Here is a 24501-nt window from a genome sequence, read left to right on the forward strand (position 1 = left end):
ATCATAAAGAAACAGAAAATCTGAACATAAAAATAATGAGTAGGAGATTGAAGCATTAATTCACTGAATTCTAACAAATGTGTTAAAAAGGATTAAGGCCAATCCTTCTAAAATTCTTCCAAAAAACTGAAGATGAAGGAAAACACCAAACTTATTTTTAGGACAGTAATACCATGATACCACTGCCAGATAAGTAGACTTCAAGAAAAGCAAACTATAGACCAGTATCTCTGATGAATATAGATGCAAATCTTCCAACAAAATACTAAGAAACCTAATTCAACAGCACATTAAAAGGAACATACAGCATGATCAAACTGGATTTATCCCTGGGAGGCAATGATGATTCAACATATGGAAATCAATAAATGTGATAACCACATCAATAAAATGAAGGATAAAAATCATATGATTATTTCAACAATGCAGAAAAAGCACTCCAATATCCTTTTACAATAGAAACTCACAACAAATTGGGTGTAGAAGGGATGTTGCTGTTCTTCAGTCGCTAAGCTATATCCAACTCTTTGCAACCTCATGGATTATAGCATGCCAGTCTCCTCTGGCCTCTTTTGTCTCTCAGAGTCTGCTCAAATTCATGTTATCTAACCTTCTCATCCTCTTTCACCCTCTTCTCCTTTTGCCTTCAATCTTTCCCAGAATCTGGGTCTTTTTCAGTGTACCTCAGCATAATAAAACTCATGTATGAAAGACACATAGCTAACATAATACTCAATGGTGAAAGACTGAAAGCTTTTTTCTAGCACGGAATAAGTGTGCTCACTCTCACCACTCCTATTCAATATAGTACTGGAAATTTTATCCAGAGCAAATAGGCAAGACAAAGAAATAAAAGGCATCCAAAACAACAAAGAAGAAGTTAAATGCTTCTCTGTTTGCAGATGACATACTCTTATGTATAGAAAATGCTAAAATTTTCACAAAAAATTATTAGAACAAATAATGAATCAAAGTTGTAGGATACAAGATCAACAAAGATCAGTTGCATTTCTGAATCCTAGAATTTAACTATCTGAAAAGTAATTTAGCAAGCAATCCCATTTACCATAGCATCAAAAACAATAATATTCTTAGGAATAAATTTAACCAAGGAGGTGAAAGGTTAATATACTGAAAAGAAACAAATTAAAGAAGACACAAATAAATGGAATGATAGCTCATATATATGGATTAGAATAATTAATATTGCTTAAATGTCCATACTGTAATCTACAGATTCAGTGAAATCCTTATCAAAATTTCAATGGTATTTTTCACAAATAGGAAAAAAAATCTAAAATCCATGTAGAACCATTAAAGTCTCTGATTCTCTTTCTCTCTGAGAAAGAGAGAACAAAATCAGAGGCATCACACTTGCCGATTTCAAACTATACTACAAGCTGTGGTAATTAAAACTGGATTTTTTCTTTATCTTTGATTTTATGTATTATGAAAATGATATGCCTAAGTACAGTTTTTTGGCATTTTTTCATGTGTGGTGTTCTGTGAGCTCCCAAATCTGCGGTTTGGTGTATGACAATGTTTTGGGGAAATTATCAGTCATTGTTGTTTCAAATATTTATTCTGTTCCTTTCTCTCTTCTCCGTCTGGTACTCCCATTATGCATATGTTACAATTTTTGTAGTTGTCTCAAATCCTTGGATATTCTGTTCTTTTTTTTTTAGTCTTTTGCTTTTCAGTTTTGGACAAAGTTTTCTGTTGATATATCCTCTAGCTCAGTAATTTTTTTCTGTGTCTAGTCTACTAATAAGCCCATCAAAGGCATTCTTCACTTCTGTTACAATGTTTTTGATCTCCAGCATTTCTTTTAGGTTCTTTCTTAGGATTTCTGTCTCTGTGCTTATTTGTCCATGTTATCTTGCATGCTATTTACTTTATCCATGATAGCCCTTACATATTATTCATAGTCTTTTTTTAAAAATTTTTATTTTTACTTTATTTTACTTTACAATACTGTATTGGTTTTGCCATACATTGACATGAATCAGCCACGGGTGTACATGAGTTCCCAATCCTGAACCCCCCCTCCCACCTCCCACCCCATATCATCTCTCTGGATCATCCCCGTGCACCAGCCCCAAGCATCCTGTATCCTGTATTGAACATAGACTGGCGATTCGTTTCTTACATGTTTCAATGCCATTCTCCCAAATCATCCCACCCTCTCCCTTAATCATTGTCATTTTTATTTCCTGGTCTGATAATTTCAGCATCTTTGTCATACCTGTTTGGAATGCTTGCTTCGTCTCTTCAAATTGTGCTTTTTGCCTTTTGGCATGTATTACAATTTTTTCTTTATTGTTGGACATGATATGAGGTATGGGGGTAAGGGGAGAAAGGATATATTAAACATTCCTATGATTAGGTCTCAGTCTTTAGTAAGCCTGTGTCTCTGCACTGTGGACATCACAAATGCTTCTCAGTATTTTTCACCCTGCTTAGTTGCATCAGGATGACTAGAGTGGGCTGAGGTTGGGTATTTTTCTTTTTCCACACAAAAGACTAGAAATGAGTAAAGTTGGCTATTTCCCTTTCCCCAGGTCAGTTAGGCTTTGATAATACTCCAGAAAGCTAGGCTCTGGTTAACTAGATTCTCCTAAGGGCAGGCCTTACACTCAGGTATATTTCAGCATGGTTCCTTTCCCCTCTCCCCTGGTGAAGGAAGCAGGAGGAATTTTTTTCTCCAATATTTACTGTGAGAACATAAGTTCCTAGAGATAAATCTCACAATTTTGTGGGGTTCCCTATTACTGGGTGCCCCTGGAATTTTTAATTCTCATACTTGTCCACACTGAGACTCCAGCAATTTATCCATTAACCCCAGCATTGGCTCTCCAGGCAGTTTCAGCTATTGAGTCTCTGCTATGTTAATCTTTAGCTCCCTGTCTCTATGTCTCTATGTCTCTCCAGTCTTGGATGCAACAGTTTGCCTTGTGTCCTCACCTTATGTATGCAAGAGCTATTGTTTTTTCAGTTTGTTCAAGGTTTACTTGTTGGTAAGATGGAGTGGTGACTACCAAATTCCTTACATGGGAAACTAGAAATTGGAAGTCCACCTTTAACTTTTCAAAGTTTCCTTAGAGTCATTGTTGCTAGATGTATTGATAGATTTTTTTTTCTTATATTTCAGCATTTTAAAGATATCTCTTTTTTTGTGATGAGAAGTCAATGGCCAAATATATTGTTTTTCTTCAGTGTGTTATTTTTTTCCAGATTCTTTGAAGGTTTTCCCTTAAGATTTGATTTTTATGTAGTTTGATATGATGTACCCATTTATTTTGCTTGGGGTTCTCTGAGCTCCTTGAATCTGTACCTTTATGTTTCATTATATTGGGAAATTTTTCAGGCATTATTTTTCAAATATTTTTCCTGCCTCTTTTGTTTTTTGCCTTCTGGGACTCCAACTACATATATGTTAGAACTTTGGTATTATCTAGCAGATCACTGAGGCTCTATTAATCTTTTTCTACCTTTCCCTCTGTGTGTTTCAGGTTGAATAATATCCATTAATTTGTGTTCAAGTTAATTTACTCTTCCTTCCTTCACTTTCAATCTGCTATTAGGCCCACCCAGTGAACTTCAGATATTTAATTTTTAATTCTAGAATTTGCATCTGTTGTTCCTTTTTGATTGTTTCTAGACTTCTGATATGATTTTTTATTTATTTATTAAAAGTGTGTTTTCCTTTATTTCCATTAGTGGTTATTCTAGAAGACTTAAAATCCTTTCTGCTAATTTCAAAATCTGGCCCATTTTAGGGTTGGTCTCCACTGATTGCTGGTAATATTTTCCTATTTCTTTTTTTCCCTAGCAATTTTGGAGTATACCCTAAACTTTGTGAATGATATATGTAGGATACCTATATTCTCTTTCATTTCTCTGTAGAGAATTGCTTTTTTTGTTTGTTTTAGTCAGAGATTAATATGGCTGAACTGAAACTCAAAACTCTCCTTTGTGATGGGCAGCACTGAAAATTCTGATTAATTTTTTCAGCTATATTTAGGCTCTTTGGAAACTGTCACCACATGTGTAATTGATAGTTCCATCAGCGATTTGGGCAGTTTGTACACAGAATGGGGATCTCCCACTCTGAAGTTCTCTCAATTATTGGATTTCTCCCATTGTTTTCCAGCTTCAGTTGTCATCCTGAACTCTGTCTTTTGGTTCTACAAGCCAGGGTGTGATAATTTACACTATGGAAATTGGGAAATACTATGAATTGGGCTTTTATTTATTTTTCCTGGAGATCCAGTTGTTAAACATTTACCAGCTGCAACACTTACTTTCAATTTCTCTAGAGTTTTAGTTATTGCTCTGGCCTGTGGCCCACCCTCAGGCAGACATTTTTAAAAAGGGCAAACTTAATATTGTTCCTTTCTTTCAATTGTCAACTCTTTTCCAATTTATGACTATTTATGATACATTTCCAATGCATCTGGATTGTTTTTTGTTGAGAGTTTATTATTGCTGTCTGCAGCAAGATTGGTTTGATATAAACTTCTCCAAAATCAGAAGTGGTTCTAGTAAAAAATTTTCTGTGGTTTGCAGTGAACTGAGAACATTTATGAAAATACTATTATTTTTAAGCTATTAATATAGCTAAAACCATAGGATTTAAATTATAGTTTTGTTTGAAGGTATTTTCATCTAACTTCTTTGGATTGAAATATCTTTTCTTTTGTAAAAAAAAAAATAACATAAATAAAAATGATGGTTTCCCAGATGGTTTATTTGTTTAGTGGCTTTAACGGACAAAAAGAAAACTTGGCCACTGTAGTTGGTTGAATAGTATCTTCCCAAAATTCGTGTCTGGGCTTCCCTGGTGGCTCAGACAGTAAAGAATCTTCCTGCAATGTAGGAGACCTGGGTTCAGTCCCTGGGTTAGGAAGATCCCCTGGAGAAGGGCATGGCTATCCACTCCAGTATTCTTGCCTGGAGAATTCCATGGACAGAGGACCCTGGTGGGCTACAGTCCATGGGATCACGAAGAGTTGGACACAATAGAATGACTAACACAACAAAATGCATGCCCATCAGAACCTAAGGATGTGATCTTATTTGGATGTATATTCTCTGTAGAAGTTGTTGTTGTTTAGTTGCTAAGTCATGTCCGACTCTCTGCAACCCCATGAACTTCAGGAAGCCAGGCTTACCTGTCCTTCACAATTTCCTGGAGTTTGCTCAAAATTGGTGATGTCATCTAACCATCTCATCCTCTGCCACCCCCTTCTCCTTTTACCTTCAATCTTTCTCAGCATCAGGGTCTACTCCAATGAGTCAGCTCTTTGCATCAGGTGGCCAAAGTATTGGAGCTTCAGCTTCAGCATCAGTCTTTCCAATGAATATTTAAGACTGATTTCCTTTAAGATTGGCTAGTTTGATCTTCTTGAAGTACAAGTAATTCTCAGGAGTCTTCTCCATCACCACAATTTGAAAACATCAGTTCTTCAGCACTCAACATTCTTTGTGATCCACCTCTCACATCCATACATGACTACTGGAAAAAACATAGCTTTGACTATACAGACCTCTGTCGGCAAAGTGATGTCTCTGATTTTTAATATGCTGATAGGCTTGTCATAGCTTTTCTTCCAAGGAGCAAGCCTCTTCTAATTTCATGGTTGTAGCCACCATCTGCAGAGATTTTGAAGCCCAAGAAAATAAAGTCTGTCACTGTTTCCATTTTTTTTTTTTCCTCTTCTGTTTGCCATGAAGTGACGGGACTGGATGCCATGATCTTAGTTTTCTGAATGTTGAGTTTTAAGCCAGTTTTTTCACTCTCCTCTTTCACTTTCATCAAGAAACTCTTTAGCTCCTCTTTCCTTTCTGCCATTAAACTGGTATCATCTGCATATCTGAGGCTGTTGATATTTCTCCAGACAATCTTGATTCCAGCTTGCGATTCATCCAGCTCAGCATTTCACGTAATGTACTCTGCATATAAGTTAAATAAGCATGGTGACAATATACAACCCTGTCATCCTCCTTTCCCAATTTTGAACTAGTCCATTGTTCCATGTCCAGTTCTAATTGTCGCTTCTTGACCTGCATACATGTTTCTCAGGAGGTAGGTAAGATTGTCTGGTATTCCCATTTCTTTAAGAATTTTCCACAGTTCTTTATGATCCACAGAGTCAAAGGCTTTAGCATAGTCAGTGAAGCAGAAATAGATGTTTTTCTGGAACTCCCTTGCTTTCTCTGTGATCAAACAAATGTTGGCAATTTGTTTTCTCATAACGCTGCCTTTTCTAAATACAGCTTTTACATATGAAAATTCTTGGTTCACATACTGCTGAAGCCTAGCTTGAAGGATTTTGTGTGTTACCTTGCTAGCATGTGAAATGAACACAATTGTATGGTAGTCTGAACGTTTTTTGGCATTGTTCTTCTTTGGGAGTGGAATGAAAACTGACCTTTTCTAGTCCTGTGGCCACTGCTGAGTTTTCCAAATTTGCTGACATATTGATCTTTTAGGGTCTGAAGTAGCTCAGCTGAGAATTCCTTCACCTTCACTACCTTTGTCCGTAGTAATTCTTCCTAAGGCCCACTTGACTTCACACTCCAGGATGTCAGCGTCTCGGTGAGTGACCACACCATTATGGTTATCTGGGTCATTAAGACCATTTTTGAATAGTTCTTCTGTATATTCTCTTCATCTCTTTAATCTCTTCTACTTCTGTTAGATTCTTACTGTTTTTGTGCCCATCCTTGCATGAAATGTTCACTTGATATCTCCAGTTTTTTTAAAGAGACCTCTAGTATTTCCCATTCTATTGTTTTCCTCTATTTCTTTGCATTGTTCATTTAAGAAGGCCTTCTTATTTCTCCTTGCTATTCTCTGGAAGGTTGGATTCAGTTGAGTATATTTTTCCCTTTCTCCATTGTTTCTCACTTCTCTTCTTTTCTCAGCTATTTGTAAAGCTTCTTCAGACAAACACTTTGCCTTCTTGCATTTCTTTTTCTTGGGGGTGGTTTTGGTCACTGCCTTCTTCAGGCACTCTGTCTACCAGATCTAGTCTCTTGAATCTATTCATCATCTTCACTGTATAATCACAAGGGATTTGATTTAGGTCATACCTGAATGGCCTAGTGGTTTTCCATACTTTCTTCAATTTAAGCCAGAATTTTGCAATAAGAAGTTCATGATCTGAGCCACAGCCAGCTCCACATATTTTCCTTGCTGACTGTATAGAGCTTCTTCATCTTTGGCTGCAAAGAACATAACCAATCTGATATTGGTATTGACTGACTGTGGGAAAAGGGGAATACCTGGAGTAATAGGCAAGTTTGGCCTTGGAGTACAAAATGAAGCAGGGCAAAGGATTTGTTTTGTCAAAACACACTGGTCATAGCTAACATCCTCTTCCAACAACACAGGAGATGACTCTACACATGAACGTCACCAGATGTTCAAATACTTAAGTAATCAGTAAAATTTCTTGAGATGATGTCATCCTAGATTTAAGGATTTAAGATTTAAGGATTTAAATCCTGTGACTGCTGTCTTTATAAGGGAAGAGGCAGGGAAATTTGGTTACACAGAGGCAAAGAGGAGAAGACAATTTGAAGACTGAGGCAGAGATTGGAGTGATGCTTCTATAAGGCAAAGAATTCCAGGAGCCACCAGAAGCTGGAAGAGTCATGGAAAGATTTTCCTCTAGAGTCTTTAGGGCAAGTGTGACCCTGCCAATACCTTAATGTCGGACTTGTGGTCTCCAGGATTGTAAGACAATAAACTTTTGTTGTTTTAAGCCACCAAATTTATGGGAATTTTTTATGGCAATGCTATGAAATAATACAGCAACCTTATGTCAGCTTCTAATATTTCTTCTTGCCATTTCACTAATCCTCTAAATCCAATGAGCATTTATGCAAACAAATACATACCTGTGCAGGAGGAATTGTACATAGCTAGAGGAACCAGAGACCAAATTGCCAACATCCACTGGATCATCGAAAAAGCAAGAGAGTTTCAGAAAAACATCTGTTTCTGCTTTATTGACTATGCCAAAGCCTTTGACTGTGTGGATCACAATAAACTGTGGAAAATTCTGAAAGAGATGAGAATACCAGACCACCTGACCTGTCTCTTGAGAAATCTGTATGCAGGTCAGGAAGCAACAGTTAGAACTGGACATGGAACAACAGACTGGTTCCAAATAGGAAAAGGAACATGTCAAGGCTGTATATCATCACCCTGCTTATTTAACTTATATGTAGAGTACATCATGAGAAACGCTGGGCTGGAAGAAGCACAAGCTGGAATCAAGATTGCTGGGAGAAATATCAATAACCTCAGATATGCAGATGACACCACTCTTATGGCAGAAAGCAAAGAAGAACTAAACAGCCTCTTGATGAAAGTGAAAGAGGAGAGTGAAAAAGTTGGCTTAAAGCTCAACATTCAGAAAATGAAGATCATGGCATCCAGTCCCATCACTTCATGGGAAATAGAAGGGGAAACAGTGGAAACAGTGTCAGACTTTATTATTTTGGGCTCCAAAATCACTGCAGATGGTGACCGCAGTCATGAAATTAAAAGACGCTTACTCCTTAGAAGAAAAGTTATGACCAACCTAGACAGCATATTCAAAAGCAGAGACATTACTTTGCCGACTAAGGTCCATCTAGTCAAGGCTATGGTTTTTCCAGTGGTCATGTATGGATGTGAGAGTTGGACTGTGAAGAAAGCTGAGCGCCGAAGAATTGATGCTTTTGAACTGTGGTGTTGGAGAAGACTCTTGAGAGTCCCTTGGACTGCAAGGAGATCCAACCAGTCCATTCTGAAGGAGATAAGCCCTGGCATTTCTTTGGAAGGAATGATGCTAAAGCTGAAACTCCAATACTTTGGCCACCTCACGTGAAGAGTTGACTCATTGGAAAAGACTCTGATGCTGGGAGGGATTGGGGGCAGGAGGAGAAGGGGACGACCGAGGATGAGATGGCTGGATGGCATCACTGACTCGATGGACGTGCGTCTGAGTGAACTCTGGGAGATGGTGATGGACAGGGAGGCCTGGCGTGCTGCGATTCATGGGGTTGCAAAGAGTTGGACATGGCTGAGCAACTGAACTGACTGATGTGCCCACATATATACTTAGTTTATAGTGGTCTTGGTGTTGTCACTGATTCACTATGACATTGGGTGAGCTATATTTTTTTTCTGTAGGCAAGTTTCTTTTTTTGCAAAATGAGATGGTTTTCTGTTGTAAAATTAATTTATGTTGGAGTATAGCAGCAGCAGCAGCATAGTTGCTTTACAGTTTTGTGTTAGCTTCTGCTCTACAGCAAGGTAATCAGCTATACATATACATATATCCCCTGTGTTTGGATTTCTCTGAAATTTAAGTCAGCACAGAGCATTGAATAGAGTGCCCTGTTCTATATAGTAGGTTCTCATTAGTTATCTATTTCATACATACTAGTGTATGTGTCAATTCCAATCTTCCAATTCGTCTACTCCCTTTCTCCTTAGTATCCATACATTTGTCCTGTATGTTTATGTCTCTATTTGTGCTTTGCAAAGATCATCTACACCGTTTTTTCTAGATTCCACATATATGCATTAATATACAATATTTGTTTTTCTCTTTCTTACTTCACTCTGTATGAATTTTTAGGTCCAGCAAATTGCACAGTTCAAAAAGATATACATATCACAGTGTTCATTGCAGCACTATTTGCAACAGCCAGGACATGGAAGCAACCTAGATGTCCATCAAGAAAGGAATGGATAAAGAAAATCTGGTGTGTATACACATACACACACACACACACACACACACACATACATGGAATGGAATACTACTCAGTCACAAAAAGGAATGAGATGTTTATCTCTATGGGTCCTCACAGTTTAGTGACTGAACCTATAGATCCCTCTATATGTACTCAGTAAATGGGTATATGCATGTAGTCAGAGTATAGCACATGTACCTCAATGAAGAGAAGTAGAGAGTTTTAGGAATTTTTTGGAGGGAGTGGACCCAACTATTTCAGATAGAAATAGTTCACTATTATTATTATTATACACTATTATTAAATTATTATTACTATTATTAAATTATTATTATTAAATAGTACACTATTATCAGTATAGTGGGAAGAATTTTAAATGCCTTCCATGTCCCAGTCTATATATATGTATGTATGTATATACATATATATATTTCAGTACACTTAACATGCACAATAAAACATATGTTCAATCAGATGCCATAAAGGACCATTTTGATTCTCTGACTAAATGGGTTAAAAAATCACATAAGAGGGGCTGAACTCTTTGATAGGAACAGTTCATATTTATGTTGCCCCTGAAATGCTCAAAAGGGAATGTTTTGTCAGTGTGATTTGAGGTCCCATTTGGGGACTCACCTTTGGAAAACCTTTTAAATTTGGTAGTCTATGTTTCACTCTCCACAGTTCAACTCCTTCATCTGAGATTTTCTTGTCTTAGAGCCTAAATTGTTAGGTGTGAAAGGGTCTTTCAAAATCATATCCATCCATCACCATTCATTTTGCCATTGAGGATAATAAGGGTCAGACTTGTCAAAGAGAATAATCAAGTAATTTTCAGAGGCAGAAGTCAAAGCTAAGTTCCTTTATTTTACTCTCAGTCTAGGTCTTTTCCTATCCCCTGTTGCATTATTACTATAATTTGTCCAGTTTTTTCCCCCAATGGGAATATTATTCTTTTATACTTTGAGTTAATTAATCTCCTTCCTTCCTTTCTTTATCCTTGTGCAAACTTACATGTAGGCTCACAAACTTACATACACCTATATTCCCTTTAGAGGTTTTTGAAAGGAAAGCTTTGTGGTTCTGCTGCTTGTCTGTTTTGCCTGGAGGTAAGCTCCAGCTGACAGGTCTGTATTGGGTCTACACTTCTACTTGGTTGGAGGTGGGTGGGGGTGGCAGATCAATGTGGCTGAACCCTTTCTTCTTAGTGGAGTTGGAATGGCAACCTCTTTGATGTAGTATTATTATTATTTTTTTTTTTTTAGCTCATTATTGTCCTCAGAGATGTAATGTGAACAGACAGATTTGTCCAGCCTTTATATGGAGTCTGGGCTAAGGCGCGCCCATAGGGATGAAAGGGAGACAGACCACTTATCTTCCGTCTAGGAGCAGCTAGCTAGTAAGCATCACACATCAAGTATGGTAATCCATACTTCCTTTATCCCTATTCGCTCTTATCCTTTATGCTCTCTTTCCTTTCCCTTTGCTTCCTTTGCTCTTCCCCTTCTCTCAGAGCTTCCCTGTTTCTCTGCTGGATAGCTTAAAGAATCAAATACTACTTTAGTCTTTCCTAAAACAACCACAGATGCAAACCTTTGCAGCGCTGTATTCTGAGCCCCAGCACAGCCGCGTGCTCAGCACCAAGCAGTGGTGAATCCAAAACCAGCAAAGGGGGAGGGGAAGTGGGAAGGGAGGTGGGGGGGGGGGGAGAGAGAAGAGAAGGGAGCGAGAGTGGGGGAGAGAGAGAGGAAGGAAGGGAGGGTGAGAGAGAGAGACGGAGAGCGTGAGCGCGCGCAAGCTAGCGAGCAAACCAGAGAGACAGACGGGAGAGGGACCGGGGAGAGACCCAGAGAAACAGAAGAGGAAGCCGAGCTCTGTTAGGGCTCAGCCTCCAACTTGTTTCAGTTCGTTCATCCTTCTCTTCTCTCCGCTTCGGGGAAGTGACTGTGGCGCTTGGTAAGAAACATAGCTTTCCCTCCTTCCCCCTCCCCCCAAGCTCAGGTCTCCTTAAGCGATAGCATCTCTCCCCTGTACGGAGAGTCTCCTTGGGTTGGCCAGCGAGGCGAGACATGCTCTGCAGCTGTGATGCTATCCTGGGTTTCCCAGTGGGGCTGGTGGAAGCCCAGAGTCGGCATCTGGGCAGGGAGGCGCAGGGGTAAAACCTGATTTGAGGAAGAGGGGTTTGCGATGTGGTGTATGCGCTATTTGCTTCATTGTCAGTGAATTGTTTTGTTCCTTTTAGGAAGCAGGTCAGCATTGACCTTGCAAATTGCTTGGGGGGCCGGCAGCTGCTGCAGAAAGACACCGAGTGGCCCCTAGCCAGAGCAGAAAGCACTGTCATGACCCCCCAGACAGCCCTAAGCACAGGGATGGGGTAATGGCTGGAGCTTCCTTGCTCCTTTAACTCTTTCTCTGCAGCTGCTTCTCCTTGCTGGAAATGAGAAAGGAGAATACGTTGTAGTCCCTTTCCTCTTTTCTTATTACCTCCCCCAGATGCAAGTGAGTAGAAAGTTGTAAATAACTGTTTCCTTTGAAAGCAGGTGGAGACCTCCCCCCTTCCCTTAAGAGGCTCTTTGGGCCTGAGTTCCTTCACAAACTTGGGAGGTTTCCCTTGCTTCTCTGTGGGAAGCCCCATTGCCTGCCCACTCCCCATTCCAGGTAGTTAAGCTGATAGGCTAGACCTGGGATTCAGATATCCCACCCCATCAACTGGCAGGCTTGGTATTAGGTCCAGCTCTGTCCTTGGGAGGGAAGAAACACCTGATGGTTTGTCTGGAACTGAATTTCCAGTTTGCTGCTCCTCTGGCTGTGGCTGCGGGTGGCTTAGGCAGGAGGACTGGGGGAGGGGTGGCTGTTGGATTTAGAGAGTGCAGGGTGAAGAGCTGATTGGTGTAAATGGTATGATTTATTGAGGGTCAGCAGGTTCTGGAGGTCTGTAGCTATGCAAGGGTTGGCTAAAGCTCTTGTAGTATATCCTCTCTGAATTGGTCGGGGTAAAGATCTGGTTGCTTGATGGGGGCTTTTTGAGTTGGCGACACAGCTGTACCCGTGGTAGTAATTACAACACCTGCAATGCCAATTACTGACACTGTTGAGTGCTTACAGTGTTTCAAATCTTGGGCTGTGACTTTAATATGTATTATTCTTACATTAACCGTATGAAGCAAGATACTATCATTTTTCTTAGTGATGAGGAAACTGAGGCACAGAGAGGTTTACCAACTAAATGCCCTGACTGGGAATTAGAACACAGGCAACCTGGTTCCAGAATGTACGGTCTTGACCACTAAGCACCACTGCCTCCCTGGGGAGAATTTTCCTCCCTCGTCTGTTAGGCAAGTGTAGGTATACTAGAAAGGGTGCTGCTTGGCAATTCTTTTTTGGAAAGTAGTAGAGTCCTTTGTCAGAGAAGGCAATGGCACCCCACTCCAGTACTCTTGCTTAGAAAATCCCATGGATGGAGGAGCCTAGTAGGCTGCAGTCCATGGGGTCGCTAAGAGTCGGACATGACTGAACGACTTCAGTTTCATTTTTCACTTTCATGCAGTGGAGAAGGAAATGGCAACCCACTCCAGTGTTCTTGCCTGGAGAATCCCAGGGAGGGTGGAGCCTGGTGGGCTGCCGTCTGTGGGGTCGCACAGAGTCGGACGCGACTGAAGTGACTTAGCAGCGGCAGAGTCCTTTGTGTAAAGTAATAGGAATTTAGAGTGGGGCATAGTGGCTAGCTATTGTGGAGCCAAGCCTCATTTGGATTTCCTAGAGGTGCTGCCCAAAAGACTTTCCTTGGACAGCCTGCTTTCCTTTGAAAAGAATGCCAGGAAAGACTTCATTTTTCCATTGTCATGGCCTCATCCATCTAACATCCGGCTAAAGACTCCTTTTAGGACCAGCTGTCGCTCTTTTCTTCTGAGAGCTTCGAGTCATCTTGTTCTGAAAATTGTAGAGTACTAAAACCTTGGAACTGGAAGGATCCCTAAAGGTTATTAAGCTTTACTTCTCCACCCAGTTCTTGAATTTGTCCTAAGCATCCAATTCTTTGACTAATTTCTATTTGAACTCCCTGGAGTGACAGAGAGCTCATTAGATGGCTCCTTCTATACTGTCAGGAAGTAATCCCTGTTATAAGCCAACATTTGTCTCCCTGTAACGTCTCTTCATTGGTTCTTTGGGACTTTCTAGAATAAATTTGCTTCTTAATAATTGTGCCTTAGTTGAAGACAGCTGTATCTCTCCCCTCAAGCTTTGAATCTGACAGGACCACAAGGAAGGGACCATCATTTGCCTCATTCGGGGAACTAGACTTTTATTAATATGGCCTATTATCCCATTCTCTTGTTTGTCAGCCACAGACTGATCACACTGAGCTTTGTAAAGCAGCCTTAATATTGTACGTTTTCTTCCTTGGAAAAGCTTGCTATCTGGTATCAAGTGGACTGGTGGGAACAAAGACGGTCTCTGTTCTTTTCCAAAAACCAGAAATCAGTGCTATTTCTTCTGAAGCCCCAGAATGTCCAGAAAATAAGCAGGTGGGAAGATTTGGAAAGAAAGGATTAACCACAATTATAAAGGAAACATTTGGAATCTTGTGATTCAAGATTCATAGTATATAAAAGATAGAAGAATAAATTGTTATATCAGTATCTCAGGAACAATGACATCACTGAGGGGATGGTACAGAGTGGGACTGGGTGGAATAGGAGTTAGCATGTGGTGTGTTAAGAGTGGAAAACTGACCTGGTTGTTAGGAAAGTTGAGTTCTATTGCTAGCTCTGAAAAATTGCCAGTTACGTTAACACACATGATTTCCTCTGCATGGGTCTCAGCTTCTCTGAGGGTTTTTCAGCTCTGCAAATCTCTGTCTGAAGTAAATTGTAAAATCTCAGGGTTCTAAGGGACTTCATCTAGGCCAGTTCTTCTCAAACTTGAATGTGCAAAAGAATCCCCTGAGGATCTTGTTAAAGGGGTGGGACCTGAGTTTTGCATTTTTAACAAGCTGACAGGTAATCCTTAAGCTACTGTTCCAATGCTTTTCAAACTATCTTGGTGAAGAACCAGTGTTTTAAAATTTCCCAATCCACCACAGATAGTTTCTTTAGTAAAATACATTAAGTATGAATTACTAGAAAAATAAAAACCATGCAAAATATAATGTATCATTTTATTGTTAGATTCAACAGACATAAAATTAATTTTTTTTTCCAGTTGAGTTGCTACATTTTGTAAGTACATATTTTCAATTTCTGCATGTGTGTGCTTCTCAATTTTTATACTTAGGTCATTGCTGTCTGGTAATAATAGTTTGTAGATAAGCAATGATCCTTGGACCATTGTTCTAGGCTACCTGCCCATCTATCTAATTTAAGAGGCTCAGATTGGGCCCAGTTATAGTTTCTAAATAATCCCTGCCAAATGATCTTTCACCCTCAGGTTAGTATCTCCTTTGATGGAAAATTTAATATCCTCTCAAAGTAGCATTAGTTGAGTGTTGTGACTTCAATAAAGGCTTTTTAAAAGCTTCTATAAATTCCACTCTTAGATTATATATTTCAAGCTAGTAGGGGGCTGTATCAGTCCAGTTTATTGTAACATCAGACACTATAATAGTATATGGCATAAAGTAGGTGCTTGTTAAATTAAAGGAACAGACCAGTTGGTGCTAGTGATGACTTTTGGGGCCATATGTTCATTTTAAAAAAGGTAATTTTGTTTTCTTTCTGGCATTTTGGGGGGCAATATTCATCCTATTTTTACAAATTTCTTATGTTGAATTAGAAGGCAAGTTCACCTGTCCCAGATAGCTACCAGGCATCTTAATTTTACTTTGAAGGAATTATAGGAAGATAGGAAAATATTTTTCTACATTCTAGGTCCCAAATTTTTACCTTTAACTCAGTCATTCATCAGTTCAGTCATTCAACGGCAATTTATTCAGTGATATGGTTAAGCACCATGCAGATGTTAGAAAGATAAGCTACACAGACATGGTACTTGCTTATTTGGAGCTTATAGTCTGATGGGGAAGAAGTAATAAATCAGATAATCATGCAACTGTGTTATTTCAGTCAGCAACACATGTTTTAAAGGAAAAGTATGGGTGGAGTAGGGCTAGGAAGGTATGTAACAGAGGAAATCTGATCTAGTTTGGGGTTTAAGAAAACCTTCCTTGAAAAGTAATATTAAGGCCGAATAAAGACATGGGGGTGGGGTGACGTAGAGTAGAGTGGGGTGACGTGGAGTAGTTTTCTAGATGAAGGGAAGAGCACGCAAGAGGATCCTAGGATGAGAGAAGCATAGTGAATTTGGAAAATTGAGCAAACTCTGGGATGGCTGGAATGGGACACTGTAAGGATTTTGACCTTTATTCCAGAAACAACGGGACTGATTGAAGGCTTTCAAGCAAGGAGGCTGAGATGACCTTAACTGAATCTATTCAGTATAAGATTATTACGAGCACATTATGGACCAAAGGCAATGTGGGAGACATAGACTGATTTAGGAATAGTCTCTGCCCTCCAAGATGACACAGTCAAATAGAGAGAAGAACTACACAAACAACTATGATACTATGAGAATGAGAGCCACACTCATAAAAGAAGGAAAGGGCTTGCAGCCAAGGAGATCAAAAACAGCTTCCTGGAAGTAGCATTTGAACTGGGTTTTGAAAATTGGACAAACTGTGGATGGAGTTTGGGGGATGGGAAAGGTGTTCTAGGCAGAGGCCAGAAAAATATATTGGGAACAGTGAATTCAGTTGTATTAGAGTATGGTTCAGTTCAGTGGCTCAGTCTTGTCCGACTCTTTGTGACCCCATGAATTGCAGCACGCCAGGCCTCCCTGTCCATGACTAACTCCCGGAGTTCACACAGATTCATGTCCATCGAGTCAGTGATGCCCTCCAGCCATCTCATCCTCTGTCGTCCCCTTCTCCTCCTGCCCCCAATCCCTCCCAGCATCAGAGTCTTTTCCAATGAGTCAACTCTTCACGTGAGGTGGCCAAAGTATTGGAGTTTCAGCTTTAGCATCATTCTTTCCAAAGAAATGCCAGGGCTTATCTCCTTCAGAATGGGTTTGTTCGATCTCCTTGCAGTCCAAGGGACTCTCAAGAGTCTTCTCCAATACCACAGCTCGAAAGCATCAGTTCTTTGGCGCTCAGCCTTCTTCACAGTCCAACTCTTGATAAATGTTTTGTGAGGTACTTGGAGGGCTTCACTATAAATAATATTGAATGCTAGCTTGGAAACTGAGGACTTTGCTCTTTATGTAGTAGAGAGTCAACTCCCCTATTTTATGGATGAGCAAACTGATCCTTAGAGGTGGAGTGACTTGATTTGAGTGAGGTCACACAGGTAGTACTATTGCTATAGCCCACCAAGAAGTACTGGGTACAGTTGGAAAAAAAAATATGGGATTGGAGCTCTGGAAAGAACTTAGCTGGAGAGAGGGATTTGAGAGTTATCGATAAAGAAGCAATACTTGAAGTAGAAAAAAAGGATCTAAGGATTTCTTTGGAGAATGCTTATCTTAGGATGTGTGCATGCTAAGTCGGTTCAATCATGTTTGACTCTTTGTGACCCTGTGGACTGTAGCCCACCAGCTCCTCTGTCCTTGGGATTCTCCAGGCAAGAGTACTGGAGTGGGTTGCCATGCCCTCCTTCAGGGGATCTTCCCAACCTAGAGACTGAACCCACGTCTCTCATGTCTCCTGCATTGGCAGGCGTGCTCTTTACTGCCAGCGCCACTTGGGAAGCCCAAAGTGTTAGCTGCTCAGTCCTGTCTGACTCTTTTCCACCCCATGGACTATATAGCCCACCAGGCTCATCTGTCCATGGAATTGTCAAGGCAAGAAAAACTGGAGTAGGTAGCCATTCTCTTCTCCAGGGGATCTTCCTGACTCCAGGGATTAAACCCAGGTTTCCCACATTGTGAGCAGATTCTTTACCATGTGAGCCACCAGGGAAGGGAAAACAAAGATAAGTTTGTGTGAAAGCTATGAAGGAGGAGACATCAGACATGTAGAAGGAAAATTAGGGGAGTATAGTATTGTGAACGGAGAAGGCACTGGTAACCCACTCCAGTACTCTTGCCTGGAGAATCCCATGGACAGAGGAGCCTGGTAGGCTGCAGTCCATTGGGTTGCTGAGAGTTGGACATGACTGAGCGTTGGAGAAGGAAATGGCAACCCATTCCAGTGTTCTTGCCTGAAGAATCCCAGGGATGGAGGGGAGCCTGGTGGCTTCCATCTATGGAGTCGCACAGTCAGACATGATTAAAGCGACTTAGCAGCAGCAGCAGTATTGTGAAATATCCAAGAGAAGAGAGGCCTTATCCACAAAACGAATGTTTTGTGACTACATAAGATTGACTAAGCATGTACCATATAATAGTGACCAAAATAGACATGGTTGTTGTCACTTTGGGGCTCATGGTTTAGATGTGGAGATAGACTTTATTCTACAAGCTACTGAACTATATAATTGTATTTTGTCATTAGTGTATAGAGGAAAATGTACTGCTTTAAGAAGGAAGGTGTGGTCAGACTTTTCACAGAAGTTGCGTGTACTGAGACATGATACCCTGTTCCTAACAGTCCTCCCCCATTTTGATGCTCACAGTGCTTCCTAACAGTTAAGACTGGGTGATGTATATCCATTTTGCAGATGTTCAACGGATGATAGTGCTGTAAGGAAAGAGAACATGTCGTGTTGCACAGCTGAAACTCTCAATGAGCCAGGACTCTTTCCAGACCTCCCAACTCTCCCCATTCTATAAATTAGAGAAAGAGGCACTTGATTTTTAAAATGATGAATAATTAGATATTAAAGATCTCTCTTAAATAGGATTTTGGATAGCCTAGTCCTAGGTTCTAGTCCTGGCATAGAGGCTTAGTTTCTTGTGACAAATCACCTGTCTTATTTGAGCCTCTAACTGTAAAATGAGGAGGGTTGGATTAGACCTGGATGATTTATAAAGACTCCCAGCTGTAAGGTTCTGTGGTTCATGCTCTATTCTGTACTATATCCTCATGGTCCTGTGCAGGTAGTTCAGGCCCAGTTATTTATATAAGAAGCACAGGATTTTATATGGAATTCTGGAGGTTGCTAACTTCGGTGGAATAATTCACAAGGTCTGAAAGAGATCACAGGAAGACCTTTTTCTTGTTCCATTTATGAGATTGCTGAAATCATGACTGTCTTGTTAGCTAAGGACAGAACTGATTGTTTTCTAAAATCTGAAGTAAATCTGGGTATTGGATGATATTTCTACTATTGCTGGTTTGAAATAAACTAAGAGTACTGAAAAAAAAATGGTACAGTATACTGTGAAATAGAGGCAAGGTGATTAGCTCCTGTTCTTAAATGCTGTCTCTTCCTAGGGGGGGAACACATATGATAAAGGGAAATATTGGTTGGTAATAGAAAAACACCTTTAATATTGCAAACATGACTTTTAAAATATTGACATTTATACACAATATGTCTCCTCACCATACACAGAAGGAAGAATAAAAATCTCCAGGATGTATATTTTGAAGGGTGTTTTTTCTCTTTAGAAAATGATTTCTTAAAAGAAATCAAGTATTACACAGATTTTTTTGAAGGGAAGGGGAGGTGGATGGGAATGGATTATGTAAGTGATCATAGCATAAAATAACTTTTTAAAATAGTACAAGAGAAGCTCATATGACATATATTTTGAGTATCTTCTACTTGAGATACTTCAATTTTCAGTATCATACTTAACACACAGTGTCCAAATCTGGAAATCTGGACCCTGTACTCAAGGCATGCCTGACAAGTGCCACCATTAAAAACATTTTACACATTTATTAATCTACCTTGAGGCTATAAAATCTGCCTTTAAACAGATTTTTTTTCAGCTATAAAAGTAAAACAGCCTCATAATAGAAAATTTGGAAAATGGAGAGAAGCTAATACAAATCACCTCTGAATACCTAGCCCAAAGATAACTTGTTCTACTTCCTTCCAGATGTTTCCATGTTTACATGATTGAGATCATACCTTATATTCTATTTTATATGTGGTTTCTCCATTGGTATCATATTGTGAGCATTTCCCGTGTGATTCAGCAGCCTTCAAACAATTCTAACAGTTATTATACATAATTTTCAGTTGTACAATTTATACCAAAATTATTTAAGAGATCCTATATTCGTCATTTAAACTATTTTCACTTATAAGTTATCATAAATAGCCTTGCAATGTATATACCCTTATGCATAAATCTTTGCTTCTTTGAACCTTGCCCCATTCAGGTTTTTAAAAAAAATTTTAAATTTTTTAATTAATTTATATTTTATATAAATTTATTTATTTTAATTGGAGGTTAATTACTTTACAATATTGTATTGGTTTTGCCCATTCAGGCTTTTATTCAATGTCACCTCGATGAGGTCTTCTGTAACAACTGTAACATAAAATGGATAAGAAAGCTGTGGTACATATACACAATGGAGTATTACTCAGCCGTTAAAAAGAATTCATTTGAATCAGTTCTGATGAGATGGATGAAACTGGAGCCGATTATACAGAGTGAAGTAAGCCAGAAAGAAAAACACCAATACAGTATACTAACACATATATATGGAATTTAGGAAGATGGCAATGATGACCCTGTATGCAAGACAGGGAAAGAGACACAGATGTGTATAATGGACTTTTGGACTCAGAGGGAGAGGGAGAGGGTGGGATGATTTGGGAGAATGACATTCTAACATGTATACTATCATGTGAATTGAATCGCCAGTCTATGTCTGACGCAGGATGCAGCATGCTTGGGGCTGGTGCATGGGGATGACCCAGAAAGATGTTCTGGGGAGGGAGGTGGGAGGGGGGTTCATGTTTGGGAATGCATGTAAGAATTAAAGATTTTAAAATTTAAAAAATAAAAAACTAAAAATTAAAAAAATAAATAAATAAATAAATAAAAAGAAAAGAAAAAAAAAAATGAAAACTCTTCTCCCTTAACACTATTTTCCTTTCTTGCCTTATTTTTTCTCTCTAGTCTGTATCATCACCTAACAGACTAGATATTTTATTTATTTGCTACCTGAATCCTTGTATTAAAAGGTAAGACTGTCAAGTACATGGATTTTTTTTTTCTATTTTGTTTGTTTGTTTTATGGGTTTTATGAAGGCATTACTGTGCCTAAGTTCAGTTCAGTTGCTCAGTTGTGTCTGAGTCTTTGTGCTTAAGGATATTATTGTGCCTAAGGATATTACATTTTCAAAGGTTCTTGACATAAGTGTGAAGTTGTCCTACTGTATAAGATGGCCAATTTCTGCTAGTAATCCTATGCCAATACTGGGTATTGTTATTCTTTTACTTTTAATTGGAGGCTAATTACTTTACAATATTGTGGTGGTTTTTGCCATACATTCACGTTTAAACTCTTTGCCAATCTGATAGAGGCAAAACAGTATCCTACAATTTTAATATGCTTCTTTTATTAGAGTTAGCATGGATACTTTCTTGTGTTTCCTGGTCACTTTTGTTTCCTTCCTATAAGCGTGTATTGATGACCTATATGCATTTTTCTTTTGAGAACTTAAGTGATTTTTATTCACTTGTGGGGACAATGTGTGCATTTAGTAGACATTAGATCTTTCTTCAGGCAGTGGCAGCCCACTCCAGTACTCTTGCCTGGAAAATCCCATGGACAGAGGAGCCTAGAAGGCTGCAGTCCATGGGGTTGCTGAGGGTCGGACACGACAGAGTGACTTTGCTTTCACTTCTCACTTTCATGCATTGGAGAAGGAAATGGCAACCCACTCCAGTGTTCTTTCCTGGAGAATCCCAGGGACGGGGGAGCCTGGTGGGCTGCCGTCTATGGGGTCGCACAGAGTCGGACACGACTGAAGTGACTTAGCAGCAGCAGTAGCAGCAGATCATTCTTCTGTGGTATATGTGGAATATATTTTCCAGATTGTGTTTTAATTTAACTTTAATGTACAAATTAGCTTTTATGTAATTATTTATGCGTTTGTCTCTTCATTTGTAATTTTTTCTGAGAAGTTAATATTTAATAAGCTTTTCCTTATCCAAAATGGGATAAGTGTTTGAATGGATTGTGTTTTCATTTTTATTGCTTATGTTTAATTGTTTAATCCCCCTGGAATTTATTGTGGTGTGAGGTACTTTTCAAAATTGTTTTCCTCTTCAATGGTTTCACAGTACCAAATATTGAATAAATCATTCCACCATTCTGTGATGCCATATTATATATATTATAGTACAAATTATTATATTTAGTAGGTTCTCTTTGGGTTTTTTTCTGTTTTCCATTTCTTCTAGCTTGTCTCTTCTTGATCTAGTTGCAAAGTTTAAATCTTATTGCAGTTGCAGTTTTTATTACCTCAGCTCTTCTACTTACTGTGTGGTCTTTGAACTTTAATTTGTATAATTATATAGAGTATATAGGGGCTTCCCGAGTGGCTCAGTGGGTAAAGAATCCACTTGCAATGCAGGAGATGCAGATTCGATCCCTGGATTCAAAAGATTCCCTGCAGGAGGGCATAGCAACCCACTCCAGTATTCTTGCCTGAAGAATCCCGTGGACAGAGGAGCCTGTCAGGCTACAGTCTACAGTGTCACACAGAGTCACACATGACTGAAGCAGCTTAGCATGCATGCATAGAAAGTATATAATAGCAGTAACATCTATTTTATGTTTTTAATTTTATGAACTGGATCTCTCTATCATTGTTTCTAATAATTGATTATGGCTGGCATACAGAGAAAATGTTATTTATAATTTTAACTTTCATTCCTTCCACTTAACTCAAATTTATTATTATAAAGTTTGTTTACATGTTTATTTTCTTCTATTTTTTTAACTTTGAAGAATTTAAAATATTGACAAGGAGACTCAGAAGCATGTAAAACAATGAGCAAATAACCACATATATGCTTGCTCAGAATGAACAAGTATTATTAGCATTGTTATTTCTTGTTCAGATATGTCTTAATGAAATAAAACTTTACAGATAAACTTTATCTTCCCTTTGAGTCTAGGCCCAGCTTCATTTTTCCCCATATCCTTTCAAAATATTACATGCAGAGCCACCCACATTTGCTTATTTTTTGTTTGGCCACTTTCTACTAACTGATTTGTAAAAGAGTTCTTTTTATATTCTGGATACTAATTATTTTTCAGTTATATATGTCACATATATCTGCTTCTAATATGTCACCTTGGCTTTCTGTTTTGCTTATGGGGTCATTTTTAGTATAGAAATTCTAGATTTTCATTATAAATTTATGAATTTTTTCCTTCATGAATTGTTATTTTTGTGTCATATTTAAGAAGTATTTTCTTATTCCATCAACATAAAAGACTTTCTCCAAATTTTCTTTAAAATTTAAAACATTTTGCTTCACTTTTTAAGAACATCTGGATTTTATGTTTACATGTGATGTGAAATATAGGTCAATTTTTTCTACGTCAAATATCATTTGTTAATTTATACACAACTGATTTACAATGCAGAGTCCATCATATGACCTAATTTCCATAGATGCTTGCATCTATTTCTGGCCTGTCTATATGCTCTATTAATCCATTTGTGTACACTTGTGTTGTTTTAATTATGAATGCTTTATATCAATCTTGATTATTTTGTAAGGTCAAGTTATTTTTCATTCTCTGCAGTTACCCACTCCCACACCATTTTTCTTGTTCTTTCTGAATTGTCTTGATTATTTTTGGCCTTTTATTCCCTTTAACTTAATTTTTAAAATAAGATTGTCAAATTCCAATTTTATTGAATATGTAGAATGAATTCAAGCAGGATTGGCATATTTTTGATAAAGAGATTTACTACTTATGAATAGTATATCTCGATATTATTTAAATTCTGTTTTTATAATCTTTGATAGAGACATAGTTTTATTAATAATACTCTTATGTATAAGATATATTCCTAGGCATCTTCAATTTTTTACTCAAATTTACTAAGACATACTTCTCATGAAATAAAATGTACCCTTGAGAGTACACATTTCAAAATTTCAACAGATGTATATGATCATATAACCATGACCACCACTGCAATAAAGATACAGAAAATGTCCCTCCCCTCAAAAAGGTCACTTGTGCCTGTTTGCAGTCAGTTATCTGGGAAAGAATTTATCTGTCTTTATAGTTTTGCTTCTTCTATAATATATAAATGGAGTCATATAGTATATAGCCTTTTGTATCTGGCTTCTTTCACTCAGCACATGTTTTTATGATTCATCTATGTAATTGTATGTATCAGCAGTTTGTTCCTTACTATTTTTTTATTAAAATGTTTATTTATTTATTTGGCTGTGCCAGGTCTTAGTTGTGGCATGTGGAATCTAGTTCCCTGACCAAGGATCTAACCTGGGCCCCCTGCATTGGGAGCACAGAGTCTTAGCCACTGGACTACCGGGGAAACCCCTATTTATTATTGATGAGTAGTGTATTTATTCATTAGTTGATGGATGTTTGGGTGTTTTCCACTTTTTTGCTATTATAAGTAATTCTGTTATAAATGTTCTTATACAGGTTTTTGTTTGCACATATATTTGCACTGAAATTCTCTATGAGGAGAATTTCTGGGTTATATAGCAATTGAATGTCTGCTGTTATAAGAAGCTGTCAAACTGTTCTCCAAAGTAGCTATACCATTTTGTATTCCTACTAGCAGCGTATGACAGTCCTAGTTGCTCAACATCCCCACCTACACTTGGCATTTTCAG

At 38.5% G+C, this 24501-nt stretch overlaps 1 protein-coding gene and 1 pseudogene across 2 annotated transcripts in view; both read left to right on the forward strand.

Moving 5' to 3' along the window:
* The first annotated feature begins 11408 nt into the window (after nt 1–11408).
* Nucleotides 11409–24501, forward strand: part of GABRA3 (gamma-aminobutyric acid type A receptor subunit alpha3) — a 292154-nt gene continuing 279061 nt past the window's right edge. Inside the window, exon 1 of one of the 2 annotated variants that reach the window (XM_070290575.1) lies at nt 11409–11715. The gene's annotated coding sequence lies outside the window, so the exon portion shown is untranslated. The remainder of the gene's footprint in view (nt 11716–24501) is intronic. The other variant, XM_070290576.1, reaches the window with a different exon arrangement.
* LOC138930790 (transcriptional repressor p66-alpha-like) overlaps nt 11829–24501 on the forward strand; it is a 36189-nt pseudogene continuing 23516 nt past the window's right edge.

This window comes from Ovis canadensis, chromosome X (genome assembly GCF_042477335.2).
Source record: "Ovis canadensis isolate MfBH-ARS-UI-01 breed Bighorn chromosome X, ARS-UI_OviCan_v2, whole genome shotgun sequence".
NCBI lineage: Eukaryota > Metazoa > Chordata > Mammalia > Artiodactyla > Bovidae > Ovis > Ovis canadensis.